Genomic DNA, 20,366 nt, shown 5'->3' with positions numbered 1-20,366 from the left:
TGTACAGTATGTGTGCTGATATCTTTACCAGTGCAAGCAGTGAGCAGGAAAGAACACAGAAACACAGAACACCCGTACATCTTCACACACATATTAAGCCCTGTTTTGGACGTACAATCCTGGAACCAAAGTATTCAGGCACCTGCTCATTCATTGTTTCAAAACTCAAAGTTATTAAAAATGTAATCAAGTTACTGTCTCTACTTTCCAGGGAAGACTTTTCTGTTAGATTTTAGAGCATTGTATTCATGCATTTTGAGGATTTGATTGTATTCGGTGACTAGAGTATTAGATCAGGGATGATTGTACAATGTTGTACATCAGTAGATTTGAAAGACAGAACCCACACGGGACATTTGGGTTTGTGCAATGTCTAAAATAATGTTGGAGTTTGCTGCAATAATATATATAGACAGTGGTGACACAAAAATCAGGATAATTTGTTAAATAAATTTATAAAAGTTAAAACATCAATAATCTAATCATTTTTTCAAGGCACGCACACACACACACACACATATATATATATATATAAATGTACAATCTACAATTTATATACAGTATAGTACAGTATAACACATTATAAATCCACATGAAGTAGGAATGCCTAGACCAACCCCTGCCACTGTAAAATGCCATCAGAAACCCAAACCTAGTGACAGTTGTGTGGGGCAACCCTCCCAGCATCTCTCCTAGCATCTCTCTCTCTCTCTCTCTCTCTCTCTGAGCGCTGTGCCTGACAAACGTTCCCTCTCCTCTCCTCCATCAGCATTGCTCCAGCAGGCCATCTGTCAGCGCTAATGGATGCACGCTCATTTGCATGGCTGATGAGCGCTCCTCGTTTGGCAAGGCTCGAGCAGAAGGTCGCATTCTGATGTGCCTGAGAAGGAGAAATTTTGGCAGGGGGAAGAGAGAGAGAGGGGGGGGGTGAGTGAGGGAGAGAGAGAGAGTGAGCAAGAGAAAGAGAGAGAGTGTGTATATGTGAGAGAGAGAGAAAGAGTGAGGGGCTAATACCTGTGGAGGAGGGCTATAATAGAAGGCATCTATGTAGAGAGAAAGAGAGAAATGCTGTGTGAATTTGTTTTATTTGAGTGTGTGTGTTTGTGTGTGTGTACTCTTTCCACAGAAGTAAATCAGCCCCTATGAGGCTCCTTCAGACTATCACTCTGCATTTGCCACCAAGGAAGTCATATCAGTCCTCGTGATACACAAACACACACACACACAGACACAAACACACACAGACACAAACACACACAGACATAGACGCAGACACACACACACACGTACACACGCCGCTGCCTCAGCTCTTTCCCATGCTTCTGTCTCTCTGCTCCAGTCTCTTCTCCTCTCAGCCTCCCCAGCCTATCTCCTTTAATTACTGCTTATGGCTCCCTGCACCCCCAACACCGCACCACCCCCCCTCCCCAAATCCCCTCTCTCTCTCTCTCTCTGTGGCTGTGGCTGCTCTTTGTGCCTGTCGCCTCCGTCGCTGTTGCGTTGCTTCCAGCCTCTGATCTTAGAGCAGTCTGGCTCTCTCATTTGGGATGTGGAGAAAATAAAGATTTTAGAGCAGAGCCGGTCTCGGACCAACCCTCGCCTGTGCTGTCGCAGCCCCTGCAGCCCCTGCAGAATAACACAGAGAGTGGGGAAGATAAGGGAAAGTGCCAGACAGGCTCACAGCCTTCTCTAAACGGCAGACTTTGATGCTGGGGCTGTGAAAGAGCCTTGAGAGGGGTGTGATTGCTGTGTGCGAGAGTGTGTGTGTGAGTGTTTGTATGTGTGTACACTCTTGCATGTGGCGTCAATCGATCTGTCTGTTTTCCAGGCGGCGATGAGAACGCTGCTCATGGAACGTTTAAAAGATTGAACGCGCGCGTCTTCTCCAGTCACTTCTCCAGTTCAAACGCAAGAATATTCCCCCCACAGTTTTACTGTTCTTTCCAGACAATAGATAGCATTCGGTCCAAAATGCTAATGTGCATTACTACGCACATCAGCCCTTGGCCATCAGCCATGTGCATATTATGCTTTTTGCCTAATGAGCGTCTGCGCCCGTGCGTGTAATTGCCGTGCGAGTGTGTTTTACAGTGGACCCTCTCGAGCAGTGCCAGTGAGGTAGAGTACCCTCCACACGTGTCCTCCAGTGCCAGGCTGCTTTTTTAGCCAGTCTCCCTTTCCATTAATTAGCCTCTCCATTTTATGCCGGCCACTCTGACATTTCCCCACTGCTAATTCACTGATTAAGCCTATTAATGTGATTAGAGAGGCATTTCTAAGACAGCTGCCATTATAAACACTACGCGAACCAGATGAAGCCCAATTGCCCCCATTCATCTGCTGTTCAAACAGCATAGGTGGAGAGGTGAGAATACAATAAAAAGAGCTGTTTGTGTCTCTCCTAAACTGTCTCGTCTGGCCACTACTCTCTCTCTTTCTAAAACTGCGCCTCTGCCCAGCCATTTCAGCACCAGACGCTGTCCACCTAGTGTTGCATTTCATCACCAGCAGGAACTGTCCATGCAGTGTTGCATTTCAACACTAGGAGCTAAACACTCTCTCTGTTCATGTTAAAATCTTAATCTTAGACTTCTTAGAGCTTTTAAATTTAAGAGCTTAGTCCTGTCTGGATATCAGACTTATTTTTTGATATGCAACAATGACTACAGCTGATGGAATTTGACATTAGCATTTTAGCTTATTGTGCAGAACTAGGAGCTGTCCTTTGCTTTTTTTTGAATTAAAACTAGGGTTTCCCTACTTTGTGCTTGGATTTCTGTGTCCATTTAGGTTGCATCCCAGCATCATGCAGTTCTTAACATAATTTGACCTTTATGTTCAAGATTTCTCATGTTTAGACTCTCATGTGTAACCTACACATTATTGTTTTCAGAACCAAGAGTTATCCATTGTTTTTTTCTCCTCTTTTTTCTTCCACAATCAGCAAAGAAGTGAAGATTTAGGACTTATGATTCCAGTTTTTAATCAGGTAACATGCAGAAGTAATAGCAAAGATTAGCAATAAAGATAATAACATTATCATACAGACATTATACGACTATATTAGTGATTAGCCTATTTTGTGGCCTATTTTTTTTAATGCAAGACAACTTTGCTCTCTTCTGGGGATTATATTAGATTGTAGACTGAGAGTGACAGCACAGACGATGTCCTCATATCCTCATATAATGTGGGACTGAATGAATTTTCCATGAGGCACATTTTGCATTCCTTTAATTCATATTCTTATACAAAGCATGCACACACACACACATACACAAACTCTCTCTCTCTTTCTGTTGCTCCCTCACTCTCTTTTTCTCTTTCTGTCTCTGTCTCTCTCTCTCTCTCGCACACATCGAGGCTGCTGCACACGCTACTGCACTCACATGGCTCTGTAGACTCGGTGGTCTAAGGGGAGAGCTATGCAGGGAGTGACTAAGAGCAGCCTGTCTACAGCACAGAATTAATATAGAGGGGAGATAAAGAGAGCAAGAGAGAGAGGCTGACTGACGGAAAGACATTTCCCTCGTTTCTCACAGGCTGGAAATGGATGCTTCGCCATAAGCGTCGACAATTTCTCTCGCTCTCTCTCCGTCTCGCTGCGTAGCGGCTGGCTGGCTGGCTGCAGTCTGCTGGAGAGAGAAAGGAGGTAGGTCTGGCTCTGCGTTCTTCATCCTCCACACTTTCACTCTGCTTCTGCTTCTGCTGCTGCTGCAGTGTAGCATCGCTTCTGGGGGCTCAATCTAGCTCTCTCTCTCTTTCTCTCTCATTCTATACTGCCTTGTACATCCCTCACTACCTCCCTGCATCTCACACTCCCCTCCTTTCTGTCTGTCTGCTTCTCTCCCTCCCTCTCTCTCTCTCTCTCTCTCTCTCTCTGTAGAGCGGCTGCAGCTCGCCCCACTCCTCCACTCCCTCACCCTCTCCATCTCTCCAAGTGCTGGCGGATAATAATACAGACAGGGAGCTCAAACAAAGAAAGATTGATAGAACGAGGGAAGAGAGGAGCAAAGGAGTGAAGAGTACTGGAAGAGAAGGAAGGAGAGAAAAGAAAGAGGAAAGAGGAGACACGGTGCCAGGATTCCATTTGACTGAAAAGAGGAAAAGAGAAAGAGAGAGAGAGAGAGAAAGACAGAGTGTCGCCATTTCAGTAGGTTTCACTTTGTTTACTTCTTGTTTTGCAGTGCTGGCATTTTGTACTCTCATGATCTGACTGAAATTATTGGCAGGGCGTGTGTTTGTGTGTATGTATTTTTAACATATGTGTGTGTATATGTGTGTAAATGTGTGTTATATCTGTGTGAGACAGAAACGTTAAACGTTAAACTGCCATACATTCATAAACAATGTATGACTTTTGCATTCCTGCACACTAGACCTCTAACTAATCGTCTAACAAAGTGATCAGAGCTGATTCTGAGCTAATTATTTGGGTTTGTAAGAGCAGATTTGTGGGAGCGGGTTTAGGTGAGAGTGCCGTTGTTTAGTAACTTGACTTTTTGTCTTTGTCAGCATCTACCGAGTCTGGTTAAAACTGAGAACAGGAATTTTATGCAGATCTTGATCACTTGATCATTCATCTGAGAGCTTGTAACAACATTATAAAACAGGACTAAGGTAACTTTAAATCCTGAAGGGAAAAAGGAAGAAGAACAAGCAGCTGTGAAAGTTCTGCAGTTTGAACTCGAGTGTAAGTTGCACTTACGCATTGCTGAGCAAACTCGTCTCACATTTGAAACAAAGGGAGAACTCCACAGATGCACAAGTGGCTAAAAGAAAGGTAAGCAAGCAGCTTGTGAGATAAAAATATGCACATACTTGATTTTTCATTTATATTTACGGAAGGAGTCCCTTATAAATTAGCAGCTTGCTTAGAATACCCTCCTATAAAATACAAAATGTACATAAAATAAAAATGAAAAATAAACTATAAAACAAAGAGTAAGAAGAAACCAAATATGTCTTCATTCTGTTAAAGTTATGCATGTGGAAGGGACTTGCTCTTAATTATTCATGAATACAAGCACTGGAACTTTAGTTCATGCAGACTGGAGGATTGTTCTTAACTGGCAAAAGTTGCAATTTGCCGCTGATGTAAAAACTCTTTCTGTCCTACTGGTTAAAGGCAGGGTTTGGGGAGTGTGTCCCTGCAGCAACTGCTGCAGATTCTCCACGGCCATCACTTCAGACCCTCCTAAATGAACTTGATGTTTATATTCCACAACTAAATATTACACCTTGCTGTGATTGCTTCTCAGTGGTTTTGGGTTTAGGTTTTAGCAGCAGTTCTATGGAAGTTGCCGTATTGTTTTAATGTGTGACACGGTGAGTAAGTGGTTTTACAAGTTTAGTTTAACTTTGAACAAGAAACTTAAGCACCTGCATTTTTATTTGGATTGTACCGCTCATTTTAATGCTTATTAGAATGCAAATGCTAAAAAATGTGTTTTGGGTGCAGTACAATAAGCAACACTAAGAGGATCATTATGAAGTTAATTTCTTAATTTCTTAAAAATATAATTCTGATGGCCTTTGAGCTCAAAAGATTTAGTACGAAGAGGATTTTGTGTCAAGTACATTAGGAATTGTAATGTATATAAAATATTAATTGTGATTTTCTGTTTTACTTTTGGGGCAGACCTTAAGAATGCACAAATAAGGAGAGAACATCTAATATTGTATAAGTTAAAAAAAGTTTATAACTAAATTTTGAGGTATATGTTATCACTATATTTAGAGGTAGATTTGGAGCATTAATACTGAATTCTTAAGGAGAAGGTATTAGGACTGCATCTAAATTTAAAGCGTTAGTAATAAAATTTTATAACAAAGGAATTTTGAGACAAAATCATTAATCCTGAAATAGAATGAAGTAGAATGTATTTTACAGCAGAACATCTTGTTTGTTGTTATATTGTAGTAGAACCTTTGTATGAATTATGATTTACAGGGTAATTTGTGTTTTATGTTAGACACTTATTTATTTTGTGTTTATGATGTATATGGTAATTTGTTCTAGAAGGTATTTTGAGGTAGTAGAATGTGTTTTAGGTGAACGCATTAGTATCATAATGTAATGATATATTTGAAAATTTTTATAGTTTGAGTTTTGAGCTTAGTACTGAATTTAATATAAGATCTGTGCTTTACTTTAGTTTTTAAGGTAGAAAGGTATTTTAAAGTATAGATATTCTTATTGGATTTTGGTTTGAAAGGTCTTTTGAGGTGAGGTGAAGGCTGTAGTACTGCATTTGAAAGCACGGTGAGTTATTTGAGATATTATGAACTGGGTTATGTCTTTTGAAGTGGAACATTTAAAATGAAACATATTCTAAATTTGGTGGTAGAAGATGCAGAACGAGGCTGATTATGTGTTCTTATGAGCAGATCTGAATGATGTGTCTGAAAGCTCCATGACCCCAGAGGGTTTCCCTGCCTCAGACAGCCAGGCTCAGTGAGTCATTAATAAGATAGCTGGCTGAGGGAGAGAGAGAGAGAGAAAGAGAGAGAGAGAGGGAGAGAGAGAGAAAGAGAGAGAGAGAGGGAGAGAGAGAGAGACACCCTGCCTGTTTCACAATGTTACAAGCTTAATGAACACCCCCACCCTCACCCCAACACATGCACACACACACACACACACATACTGTCTGATGTGCGGCAATGGCTTGGATAAAAATAGCCTCTTTGGTGAAGGCGGCTTGGGGAGAAACAATAGCAAAGTGGATGGCTTTTCAGCTGTGCATAATGTACATGCATGACATAATTATCTCATTGAATTTCTGACCTGTTGTGTCCACACTCACTCCTATGAAATTCAAATTGGTCTTGCTCCACATTATTAAAATAATCTCAATACTGTTCAGGGCAGAAGTGTTCAGCTACATTCGATGCATTTTCAGGTCATAATTCTTTGCATTTAGAGGAAGAATAACTCCTCTCAGTGATGTCCGTTGCTTTTGAGCTGCAGTGTTTCCTCTGCTAGTTTTGCATGAAAGGGAATGACACCTCCTGCAGTAACCAAAAGTGTGATTCCTTTAGTGTTTTCTAGATGCTATACCAGCCCATTAAAGCCATTGTTAAGGCGCAAAGGCTTTTGTGGCTCCAGTTGGGCTCCTGTCACCAAAGGGACAAAATCAGCCTTTACTGCAATCAAACTCTTTGCCTTTTAATGAAGTGCAGTCTATCCGTGTTCATTTATCATTAATGAGCTGTTTTCAGACAAATGCTTTGCTTCACAGCGGCTATACAGTCTCAGAGCAGACTGTATTTAAGGACATCCGTGAGCATTTCTGTACAGCATAATGGATGGGGAAGTGATAATGACGGTACAGTTCTGTTCGCAATTACTGTAATTTTATGTTTCGCTAATAATTATTTAATGCCAGGCTAATGTGGGCTAAGCATCTTAGCACTTTGCATCAACTGGAAAATACACGGACTTCGCAAAAATCAAGGGACAGCAGTATGTAAATAGATCTTGAAGTATTACCTCAGTGGATGGCTTGTGAATGCCCATATCTGAAGGTGACATCTTATGTTCAGAGAGAGTCAGAGAGAGAGAGAGAGAGCGCTCGGTCAGAAACTTCACTTCTTCGTTTCTTTGTTTTTACTATGAGTAAATAAGCTACTGAGGTCTGAGTTTCCCCTTCTGAAGTTTCCATTGCTCCACCAGCAGAATTGTCCATGTAAATAAGCAAATCGTAGTACACATTACTTTTTTGTTCTATGATTTTTGGCATGAGGGCGTTTGGAGTTTATCCCTTGCATAAGGTGTGTCTGTTGTGCATTCGCCAAGTTATCGACCAAGTCAGAAAACAAAGAAGGTCAGAAGAAGATCTGAAGAACATCAAGGAAAAACATGTTTGGCTATTTAATATTTCAGGTTTGCCTAGTAATATTTATGACCAGTCTCTTACCATGTCAGAGAACAGTAACGAAAAGAACAGAAGGTCAGGAAATCATCTTCAGAACTTCAGAAGAAAAATTCTTTCATCTCTTTCTTCAGATGATCACTGATTTTACAGGTCAGTTAAACCTCATATCTATCATGAGAGTGTGGAGGCATGCATAAAAAAGAAAACTTTCAGTTGAGATTAAATATTAACAATTTTAGTAAAAGTAAAAGTTTTATATTTGACGTAAAGTCTTTGGTGAGTGCCTTGTCTTCTGCCCAGGCTTTATTTTATTTGGACCCTCACATATCTTGCACTACATAGCAGGCAGGTGTGGAGCTATCACCCAGAGCACCTGGGTGGGACCAAACCAGTGACAGTGGGGCAGATCGAGGGAAAAGACAAACCGTTTGCATCTAAAAGCAGCAAAGCAGGCATGTAAGCAGAGATCTTTTAAAGACAGGTGGATAAGGACATATGCATAAGCCTACTGCATTTATAATTAGGTATGCACTGAATATGTGGAAACTCAATTTTTTTTAGCTAATAATAGCAAAAAAAAGCACTTTAGTTCTAAGTAATTGCAGGGTTTAGTGTAAAATCAGGATTTATTTTCAGACCAACAATACTGCACAGACCTAGAGCTTTTAAAGTTTTCAGGTTTTTTTCCAAGATAATTCTTTTTTATATTTATTTAAATACAATTTGTATTTCAATAAATACAAAAATATTTGTATGTGTTTAACACATAAAAAATGCATTTAAATACATTTTAAAAATGACAAAATCTATGTATCTTCATATTTACCCTGGTATAGTGATTTTCTCTATCTAAACATATACAGCATATACAACATTTCAGCTGGTTGCGTTTTCTAATGTACAGAGCCCTTAAGGTGACATCATTTAAAAAATATATATTAATGCTTGGCCACAACTTATTAAAGCATGAGAACGAAATACTAATGCATGTCCACTGATGAGGGCATGGAAACAAGATAAGTCCTGGTCATAAAATTCATCCCCACATCTTAATTATTTTTTCCCATGCCTTAATAAGTTGTGGTCACATATTTTTCAGGATATCATCTGTTTGTCATTTAGGCGGGTTGGACAGTAAATATACACTATGGTAGCATGCTTTGACAAATTGGTACAAATCGACAGAATGTTTCAGAAATTTCAGTGGGCTGCCACTGCCAAACAAAGCTATGAAGCAGAAACACTGCATTGTGCTATGTTGTTTTGTCTCCTGAGATGGTAAAAATGTTTAATATAAAAGCGTTCAATAAATATTTAAAATTGGAGATTTGTGTTTGCTTTTCATTTAAAAAGTAAAACTAAAGTAAATATAGGCAATGTAAATGTGTTAAAATAAATAAAAATATGAAATTTGTGTATGACATTTACCAAATTATTTTATTTAGTTTGGTTTCAGTTTTGGCCAAAACATCTTTTTGGTGCATTCCTATTTATAAACCTATATATTAATATCCCTATCTTATAAATAAGCCTTGGTCCTCCCAAGGTTTCTTCCTCCTCCAGCTCTAAAGGAGTTTTTCCTTGTCTCTGCGCTCACTGGGGTTATATGTCAGATTTTTAGTTTTGTAAAGCGGCATTGTGACACATCATTTGTAAAAAGTGCTATATAAAAAAATAAAAATAATGACAATCATACAAGTGTTGTCTGGCCAGAGAAGTAGAGGTACTGTATGGTAGACCTGTGGATTTAAGTTAATACAGAAGAACAAAAGACCAAAACAAAATGTGAAAGAAAGATAAACAGATGGAGGAGCCATCTAGTGCTTGTTTTTTTAAGGGCCATTCTTTTTTTTACCTTAAGTGCAACACGTTTATCTTGTATGAAGGCCACAGTCACAGATGATGCTGTGCTCCTCCTGCGTTTCCATGGGAAGCCCTCATCTACGTTTGTGACACAGTGCTGTGGTGACCTAGTTGAAGAAAGAGAGGGAGTAAAAGGGAAAGCGAGAGAGAGAGAGAGAGAGAGAGAGAGAAGAAAAGCATGGTCCTGGCTGTATCCCAGCAGGCAAGCACAATAAACAAATTCAGCCTTGGCGATCGCCCTCAGTAAACATCTGGAATTCAGCAGAGACCTCAACTGGGTCATCTTCTAATGGCAAATACTGAACACAATGGGGCTGTGCTGCATTTTATCACCTTATTCATCTGTTCTCTACACATATCCAGTGCAGCTGTAGTACTGTATGTGTGTGTGTTGCTGAAGACTTCACTAAGTTGGGTTTTGAAGCACAGATGTTAACGCTTTAAAGCATGAGGTCCTGGGTGTAGCCAAACACTAGTGTTGTAGTACTCAAGTCTGATCTCTGTCTCCAGTCCATAATCTCATTTGGAATCTGTCTTGGTTTGGTCTGGGGATGAGATGGACTTTGAAATTGTTGTTAATGTTGTTAACATTAAGCACCTTATTTTAGCGATCTCTAGGCGAGCCGTCAACTGTACACTGCGCTGCTTGATTTATGGCCTGTCAAGTGTGTCGTTGCTATCATAACAACGGGAAAAGTATGCCTTTTGGAGCTTGATACAAAAGGCATGTACTAATTATTTTAATTAATCATGGGTGTGACATAAAATAAACCAATAAGTGTTTCACTTTCCATTTCCTTTAAGAACCCGGTGTGCTCGGACTTGTATTGGTATTTTAGCGGCATGGAGCTTCTGCACTTCTCAGCAGAGAATACTGTCCTGTATGTTTATGCTGTAAAGGTGTGCGGCCAAATCATTTACGGGAACAGCAATGTTATTTTATTCTGTATTCTGTTTTTTGTTAATGTAAAAGTTGGGTTTGTGCACTTGCCAAGATAGCAATGAACGTCTGACAGGTTGAGTGTTGTCAGGGTTTAGATCAGTCAGTGGCAAGTATGTATTTTCTTCTGCCCGAAATTTACCTGAACACACCTCACTTCCTTAGATATATTCTTCAGCTCTGTCGCTGTGAAAATAAACTGTTGGTGGAGTGTAAGATAGCAATGAGCATCACAACATGCCTTGCACAGTGTGTAAGATATCTCCCTAAGAGTTAATTGGAGTTATGTTGTTGCTGTTTTATTGTTTTATATTTAGACTGATTATTAAAACTAAATTTATTAGAATTATTATTATTAATAAATGTGGTTCTGATCATTTTATTGTATTACACTGAATTCATGCAAAGCTATTATATAATAATAATATTAATGATTTAACCATATATATATATATATATATATATATATATATATATATATATATATATATATGTATATATATATATATATATATGTTTTAGTTTGAAAAAATAGCAGTTACTTTTTATAGGCTATAGACTACATTATACAGTTTCTTACCTTAAAGCATTTTACATAGTTTGCTTTCATAGTCTTTAACTAAAAACAGGGAAAAGCATCATAGTAGTATCCTTGTTAATTGCATATAATTAGCTGAGAAGATGTTTCAGATTAGGCTGGACGAGACTATGTTGATAATGAAGATTAAGAACTCAGTAATTAGTCTGTAGGTTACTCGTCTTCATGGCTCCACGCTTCAGTTTCCCTCTCTTATTACTCCATAACATATGAACTAAGAGGTTCACAGTAGCTACTATAAATAATACGTATGAAAGGAATTCTCCTATTTTGTTTTTCAATCTAATCTCTGTCAGCTGCATCTGTAGCATATGGTTGTTTACATCACAGACAATACTGTACGCTACTTTCTTTGTAGTTAGAGAGAAGCAGAAAAAAAACACATTTGCTCAAAGCAAATACTAATAATAAAGTCATTGGGTAGGTGATATAATATGTTTATTTTGAGTCAGAGTTTATTCTCCACTTTACAGCGAGACGAATTTATGATCATTTGATAATAAAGCTGCTGTTAACCCTTTAACCTCAAACTGAATGATTCATAGCAGGTATTGAATAATCAGTCTTAAAGGAACACGCCATTATTTTTCAGCTGCATATGTAGCATGTGTATGTGGAGCACATTTTTCTATTTTTTAGAAGACATGTTTACTCACAACACATTTATAATAGAAGCCAACACACTGTCAAATGATATTTAGACAGCTTTTAGCAATTTCTTTAAATGTGTATGCTGTTGTAGTATAAAAAAAAGTTCAAATATTTATGCAGATGTTTTTATTTGCAGTTGTTATTTTATAAGTGTTGTTTTAACACAGTCATGATTAATCCTAAATTACCTTAAATCTGACATCTTGATTAAGTAATTTAAATGAATTCTCAAAGCACAGAAAATGAAGCATGTTTTTTAAGCAGAGTGAGTGTTAAATTTGTTCCAATTATATGTCCCACACAGGTGTTTTGCTTTTACTGCCCATATTATGTCTGCTTTGAAGGTCTATTCTGAACCTGGATGAAGTCTGTTATAGACCATGTTGTTTCCATGACAAATATTTTTGTTATGGCCCACACAGGAGATTTTTTTTTATAGTGAAGTTTTTGTAATATATTGAACTCCTGTTGTTGAAGACCTTCAACATCAGTTAGCTAGCCAGACAACTTCCTTATATTTAACATACTGTATTAAAAATGCCTTTTGCTATGGCTGACAAACTAATTTACCATACTAAAACAAAAAGGCTCAAGGGGTTTCTGTTAGCAGTTGGCGTAATTCAAAAAGACAAATGCAAAACTTTGCCTTACTTTTTTTTGTTGGTCTCATGCTTTACAAACTGATGATATTATCCATGTACAGTGATCCCTGCCGTGTAAAAAAAATAGTGTCTCCACAATTTTAAACTTACAAGGGAGGGTAAAAAAAAAGACACTGCGACTATGATCAGTAGATTGCTGGTTTGTTATGTAGCTTGCCATTAGCTACAGGAGCCCTGAGAGAGCACAATTGGCACTTGCTCTTTGTGTGGGTAGATGGTGCTCGCTCCCCTCATGACTCCAAAAGGGTGATGCCGCTCAGCACACAGCGTCTGTAAGCTGATGTATAGGAACTGATTCGCTGCACTTTCCTCCGAATGCACTGTGAGGCTACTCTGCATTGCTGCATCAGCAGCAGTTGGAAAAGAGGCGGTGGCTGACTTCACATGTATCAGAGGAGGCATGTGCTAGTCTTCACCCTCCTGGTGTGTTGGGGCATCACTGGTGATAGGGGGAGTCCTAATGAGTGGGTTGGGTATTTGGCCTTGTAAACTGTAAACTGGGGAGAAAATGGGATAAAAAAATTATTACTTTCAATTAAAGAAATTTAAAAAAGATTTTAAGATTTTTGGAGGATTTATTTGACTATTTATCATAAACATTTGACAATCAGCCTGATTCAAATTGTTTTGGAAAGTAAAAACAGCTTAAATGGAGATTTTTTCCTTTTTTTATTTCACAAATGTTTTGCATGTAATGGCAGTGTGGTATTGTGTATTGTGTGTGTGTGTGTGTGTGTGTGTCTTCTCCAGCCGTGCCCGGCTATGATGATTATTACTGTAGCACATGCTAAAGATGAAAGAGTTGGAGAATATGTTGAAAAATAATAATAAAAAGTCTTTCACAATGAATAACTCATCAATAAGACATTAATAAGACTTGGTTTGTCATGGTGAACGTTGAACTAACTGTATATTTTATGGATATATAACTCTTTCTTTTCTTTAATATATAGCTCAGGACTGAAATTAGCAGAGTGAAATCAATAGCAGAAACATACATGAAGACTTACACATACATTTACTTCACATCACTTTTGTCAAACCTGTGTAAATCCTGCTTTTTAGGTACAATATGCAACTACAGTATATGTTGCAGTCATGCAAGACACACAACACACTCTATTCCGGTCAGGGAGCACGACTGCGTGTGTGTGTGTAAGTGTGTGTGCGCGCGAGCAGCAACCCAGTTAGGTATCTCAGCTGGTGCATTAACAGCACAATTTTTCTTCAGGGCCATCTGATGATGGTGATGATGATGATTCAGTCCTGCCTGAGAGAGGCTCTCTCCACCTGAGACAGAGGCCGCTGTTGTTTAGCGAATCTGAAAATGGGTAAATGAAGGAGGCGAAGGGAACACTGTCATCAGAGCCTCACTCTTTGAATGCAAAGAGGTCTCTTTGTGAGATAGGGCATTTTTCCTAATTACTCATCTCAGGTGATTATATGAGCCCTGCTCTGCAGAGTTCAGCCAGTTTCTCTCCCCTCACTGCTCCGCACATATAGCGGAAGAGAAAAGGCTGCAGAGCACATTAGCAGGCCTAAATTGGGATGAGGGAGTGTGTGGTGATTATCAGTGGCGAGATGGGCTACTGGGTTGTTTTTGTCATAGTGTGTTTTCATGATGAAGAAGGGGGTTTGAGCTGGACAGAAGTAAGATAGAGCTATTGGGAGCCAAAGGAGAGCTGGCTGAACTGAGAAGGAGACGTATTAAGTTTACTCACTTTAGTTTAGAATATTAAGTGTGTGAATTATTGCATTTTTTACTCGTACACATGACAAACTGTACATTTCATCCAAGATAAAGCTACCAAAAGTTGAATTGCTGCCAAAAAACTATAATACAGTCTTTCAGTAGATGATAATTTAGTTTAAACAATAAATGGAACAGTTTGAAGTGGTTGGTGCAGCATAGTGGATAAATTTCCCTGTTAAAGACTAGGTTTTAGTTAAAGACTGGTCAGTCACACTACTATAGACCGGTGGGTAAGAGTCCATGGGTAAGACTCCTGATTCCAGTATTTCTCATATACCTGTGTAGCGTGATTCAAATGTTAGTCACTCTGAATAAGAGCATCAGCCTAATGCTGTTAATATAATATATTGTATGTGTATTGTGTGAAGAATCTTTTAATCCATATTTTGAGTTCAGTCTGTATTGGGGTAGCATCTCACAAGCAGCATTTTTTTAAAAATATCCCCGTTCACACGGAAACACCATACCACTCAAAAATGCTAAAATGAACAGGGATTCTCTAGACATTTGGAACATTTTTTGGCCACTTTTCACCAAAAACTACTTTATTTTCAAAATTGTCCCACCAGGTGCTTGTTCACAGATTTCCGTTCGTGGTAAGGTTTGTACCTCCAGACAGGAGGATCGGAAAAAACTGCAAAAAGCACCTTTTGGTGCAGTATTAGGTCATGTGAGTAACATTAAATTAAACTGTTATTAATCCACAAATCACAGAAAGAACAGAATTAATCCAGGTGCTATCCCTGTTTCAGGCTCATTCTACAGGCTAAGCTTATGTAAACAAAAAGGCGTTTTCGAAAAGCTCTGTTTTTAGTGACCGTGTGGACGTAAGGCCAAAACAGAGACAAAAACCTCTTACCTTTTAAAAACCTTTAAAAAATATCCAGATTTGTGAGGACTGGGCCTAAATAGACATTTCCTATGTATGTTTTTATAACAGCAACCCATGCAGATAGGTTTGTGGTGTCCAGATACACAAATCCAATCTGACTATTTTAAGTTATTAAGTGTCAGTTTATTGTCATTAAATCACTGTAAATAACATTGTGCACAGTCAACAGATTGTTGACAGTTCTGAGAAACATATTCAAATTGTCTGCAGTCTAAAAAATAACCCCAAGACTACAGACTGTAGGTTTTAACTTTTTTTTACTACGGCTCATACCTTCATTTACCACCAATTCTCATGTGTTTTTTTTTATTACTATTGATCTTACCTTCATCCGCTGTGCGATTATCACATTGTCTTTGTCCACATTACCAGGTCTACCTGAGTGGCACAGCTGTCTACATGATGACTGTATCATAGGGAGATCACAAATAGTTCAAAGCTGATTCCTGTGAAGCATGTGTCAGCTTTCACCCTCCCAGCACTGGACACAGCTTGTGTTAGGCAGAGGCCTAGCTTAGGTATCCATCCATCTATCCATCCGTCTTCTTATACGTCTCTCTGGCAAGGGTAGCAGTGTATCCTGAGCCTATCCAGAATCATTGGTTGCATGGAAGGCTAAAATAACCCCTGGATAGTGTGCCAGTCCTTTGCAGGAGAGACCTAACAGTTGGCAGTAATGTCATGCGGGCCAGACATAAGGTAGACACACACACAGATACTTTACATAATGTTTATTAACCAAGTGGTTAAGTTTACATGAGTTACGAGGGATGGGCATGGTCAATAACAAGAAGGCAGCAAGGATAAACAACATACCAGAGTGAACAAGGCAAACAAAGGTCATATACAGATAATCCAAAAGGTAAAAGGGGTAGGCAAAAAAAAGAGTCGTCTAAATAAAAGGTCGGCAGCGGTAAACAAATGATACAGAGGGCAAAGCATGAGAATAGTCAAAAAACACAAAAATGGGTCGGTAACAAAGGAAAAACAATCAAAAGAAACGTGTCGTAGAATAGCTAGAAAAGTAGATTCAATACTCGAGGAGGAGCTAAGGAAACACAGGGGTATTTATACTAAACAGACCAGGTGTGAGCGCTCAGAAGCTGGGAGAGCATGAACACTGTAGAGTCAGGTGATCAGCAGTGTGAGGGAAGACCGGTGTGGGTGCATGCTGGGAACTGTCAGGCCTGACAATTAAGTACTTCCAACGAAAATTCATGTACGTATATCGACAGGTTCTATTGGAAGGAATCACTTATCTTCTTTACTATTGTATGTTATTTAATTTTAGTGTCTTCTTTAATTAAGAATTATAAATATATATTTAAATAACCTTTTATTGTAAACTGGAGGATAAATATCTGATTTTACCCAAAAAAAATATATATATACCGGGACATACCAGTTTTTAGTTTCTACTAAAAGTTTCTTCTAGTTTTTACTCTGTTAAACTGTTGACCATTATATGTTTTTGTGTCTCTTGTCTCTTGTCATTGGTCATCATGAAGCAACCAATCATATAAGTTATGCAACAGCAACTTCTTTCAAGGCTGGCATGAAGATTTTATAAGGAACCACACTCGTAGCTAGCAGCCAGGAGGGCATTTCACTGAGTGACATATATTGTGAGTACAACCCTCATGCAGACACATACAGATATGACTGACACACACACACACACACACACACATGGTAAGGAATGATCAGCCTGTAAATTAAGGAGCTGGCTCCAGGGTTTCTTTCCAGACACTGTTTAGGAGTGTCGGACAGGCAGGCTCACAGAATGAGTCATGAAGTGGGAGAGCTGTTATTTTTAACACACACACGCACGCATAAACACACACAAATCCGCCGTGCCTCACGCAGGCCGCTATACAATTGGCTCACTGGAGACATATCTGCAGCGGGCGATATGAGGCAACACCTCCATTAGAGTCCAGTGCAGGCCCTGGAGCACGGTGACTCAGCTAAAACACGCTGCTAATTATTCATTAAAGCCAAGTGCCCCTACAGAACACGGGCGGAGCGAGCCTCCGAGCTCACATCACAACATATTCCCCCATCGCACATGTAGACAAGTTGGCCAGAAATTGGGGTTTTAACTAGATGTGTAATTTTCGCCTTTCTTTTCGTAAAGGAGAGAAGTTGGATAAAAATGACACATTATTGCATGTAATTATGCAGAGGCCCCTAGTCTACATTCTCTCTGAGCATAAGGAGAGAGGGAGAGAGAGAAGCAGAGAGCAGGAGAGAGGGAGGGAGGGAGAGAGAGAGACTTCCTGTCTTAGCTGGTGGTAATTAAAGCACGTCCTTCTCGGTGGGATGCAGCAGAGGTCTAGCTGATTGCTCCGTGGCATCGCCATCTCTAAATATGCCGCGAATGAGACAGACAGGAGCGCGGGAGCGAGAGAGAGCGCGAGCACGGGGAGCTGCATGCTGATTAAAATCGTATTTCCTCTCCAGTTCGGCCCAATCTGGCCTGATTTGCCTCGCTGATTAGCACTCGCTCGTGACAAAACCAGGAGACACAATCAAGAGCAGAAAAACTGGCCACTGTACGTTCCAGCGTAAGTATAAGCCCAACTGAAGTTCATTATAAACTGCTCATATTAGAGAAAACTAACTCCCTTGTTTTTTTATAATAAACTGATTTTATTTTACTTTAAAATGCACTATTCGTTGCCTAGCTTATTCTGTATGTGAATTCTGTTTACCACGGAATTATGTGTATCATGATTCAAATATATGTTACTTTGGGTAAGAGCATGAATCATATGCCTTAAAAGAAGCCAATCTAAATACACAGATATACATCATGTCCTGTAACTTTTCTTCATGTACCATACAATATAAAAAAGCCAAAAAGCTATGTTCTGACCTGTAAGATCTGGGTGCGGAGATTACTGCACTAAATGGATATGGATGCGATTTCTGTCTTGCACAGACAATTCTAGGCAAAAGCTTCTGTCACAATCATAACCATGCACTGCATTGTGGGCAGAGATGTATAATAAGGAAGTAGAAGTACAGTGCTAAAATGCTGTATCTACTGGAGCATTATTTTTCTCCTACTTCCACTTTTACTTCACTACGTATTTTTTATAAGTTTAATACTTTTACTCCAAAGATTTAGTTTTTCATGAGCTGCATCGTTACTCATTACAATTATATAAATATTACAGAACATTCCAAACCCCTATTATCACTAAAGCCAGAGTGGTAGACCCCGCACTGACCCCGGGTTTGATGAGCGAATCAAGCAATCAAGCTGTTTTATAAAAAGACTGTGCTGCTCCCAATCTGCCTTTCACTCTGCTGCTTGCCTGAAATATGATATTTAATCTTTTGATTGCTTTCTGAAATAACTAGATAACATAATACTTATACTTTTACTTTCAGTACTTAAGTAGTAAATTGTAGAATAAACTACTTTCAATATTTTAGAACAAAAAATGTTGAATACTTTAGTTTATTTCCACTTAAGTGTGGTGCTTAAAGGAAACTCAACTAGAGCTACTCAAGTAATTTGTTTGACAAAGCAGCTGAACTATTAGTCTGGTCTGTAATACTTTATACATGTCTGACTGTGGATGGTAATGCCTCCTATGATGTGTTCTGAATATACACATGGCACTGTGGAGACATCCACTACCAGACCTCTCTTTAACCTCAATAGTTTATGTCCCCTTGTTTGATCATGCTCGCCAACCAGTGTTCGGCCTCACTCGCAAGATAATACCTCACAGCTTATACAGGTGTGGGCATTTCCAGTCAGTCATCCTCAGTATGATTAATATACATACTGTTATCCCATAACATTTCTTATGTCTTTATATATTTATATACAGATGATTACTTTTGATGACCAACTTATTCCTGCTGAAGTGATGAGGAGTGTTGTTACTGCAGAGATACTGGCGCAGACTAAGCCAATTATTATATGTAGAATTATGGATGAATATAAGTAAACTTTAAATATATACACCTAATGTTGTATGCTAGGCAAGCCAAAATGAAATGAAGCTCAAATTTTCTGCAGAAAAATAAACCCGAAATGGACGAGCTGGTCTTCGGTTGTATGGATCCATAACGTTAGATAGTGTTGGAAGGTGTATGCAGCAGCAAGTCAATACCAGTGCACCTATCCAACTCACAAGCACACACACATACACACACACACGCACAAGAGCTGTCTGCAGACATGAGGTGCGGTGAGCCCTGCAGGCTGCTGTGGTGCAGGGAAGGTGCTGTAATTAGCAGGTGCTGTGTGAAAGCGGACAAGACAGAGCTGCAAGGTGGATTGCGTTAAGCACTGCAAAGTTCATCATGACATTTTCACCTCTGTTACGTGTCGGAGCATGGCATTTATTCAGCTTTATTTAGAATATGAGCGCATGTATTTTTTTTAATTCCAGAATTGCTTACTTGAGGGTCTTTTTTTTCCTAACCTTATTTGTGTAATTTGCACTCAGGACAGGTTTACAGGAGGGAGCACAGTTATTTTTTATTATATTTTAAAGACCCTTCACGATGTATTGATTCTACTCCTACGCTGCCCTTGGTGGCAAAATAAGCAAAGAGAAACTGTACGTGCGTTCGTAGAGCACGGACACTGCCACAGGTAAAGGTCTTTTGTTGAAGGTATATTTATTTAACCCTGGCGGCATGTTGAAAGGGTCAGTCGGTCATGGCCGGGGCAAAATGACCCAGTGTTAACCAACAGCGCTGACCAGTGGGCCGAGAGCGCTTCTTTGTCTGTAAAACGGACTTTCTCTCTCTCTCTCTCTCTCTCGCGCTCCCTCAGAGGGATGCCACGTCTTGGGAAGGTTTTGCCTCCTTTTACGCCTTTGTGAGCGAAGACTTCTTGGTTGCCATTAACAACGTGTTGGTCAGATCTCCTGCGGTTGCCAGGCATCATTAAGACGTGGTGGCATGAGCTCCACCACTCTCCAAGAGCAGGCCTTACGTGCAGCCACCGCAATTAAAGCTCCTCTCAGCCTGATGGAGGAGAGCGATGCCTTGGTGATGGTGGAGGTGGACGTGAAGGTAGGGGGTTTACAGGATTAGAGGAAAAGTTGGATGAGATTGATTGGTTCATTGTGAAGATAGATACTGTGCATTGGTAACATC

The 20,366-nt window shown here is 39.5% G+C and overlaps 1 protein-coding gene across 6 annotated transcripts in view; it reads left to right on the top strand.

Moving 5' to 3' along the window:
• Nucleotides 1–3,343: 3,343 nt before the first annotated feature.
• Nucleotides 3,344–20,366, top strand: part of myt1la (myelin transcription factor 1-like, a) — a 100,347-nt gene continuing 83,324 nt past the window's right edge. For 5 of the 6 annotated variants that reach the window (XM_022685984.2, XM_022685995.2, XM_022685982.2 and 2 more), the window contains exons 1-2: nt 3,345–3,652; nt 3,887–4,153. The gene's annotated coding sequence lies outside the window, so the exon portion shown is untranslated. Of the gene's footprint in view, nt 3,653–3,886; nt 4,154–20,366 lie in introns of all 6 variants that reach the window. The other variant, XM_022685999.2, reaches the window with a different exon arrangement.

Source organism: Astyanax mexicanus, chromosome 1, assembly GCF_023375975.1.
Source record: "Astyanax mexicanus isolate ESR-SI-001 chromosome 1, AstMex3_surface, whole genome shotgun sequence".
NCBI lineage: Eukaryota > Metazoa > Chordata > Actinopteri > Characiformes > Acestrorhamphidae > Astyanax > Astyanax mexicanus.
This window is presented reverse-complemented; position numbering and strand designations above follow the sequence as displayed.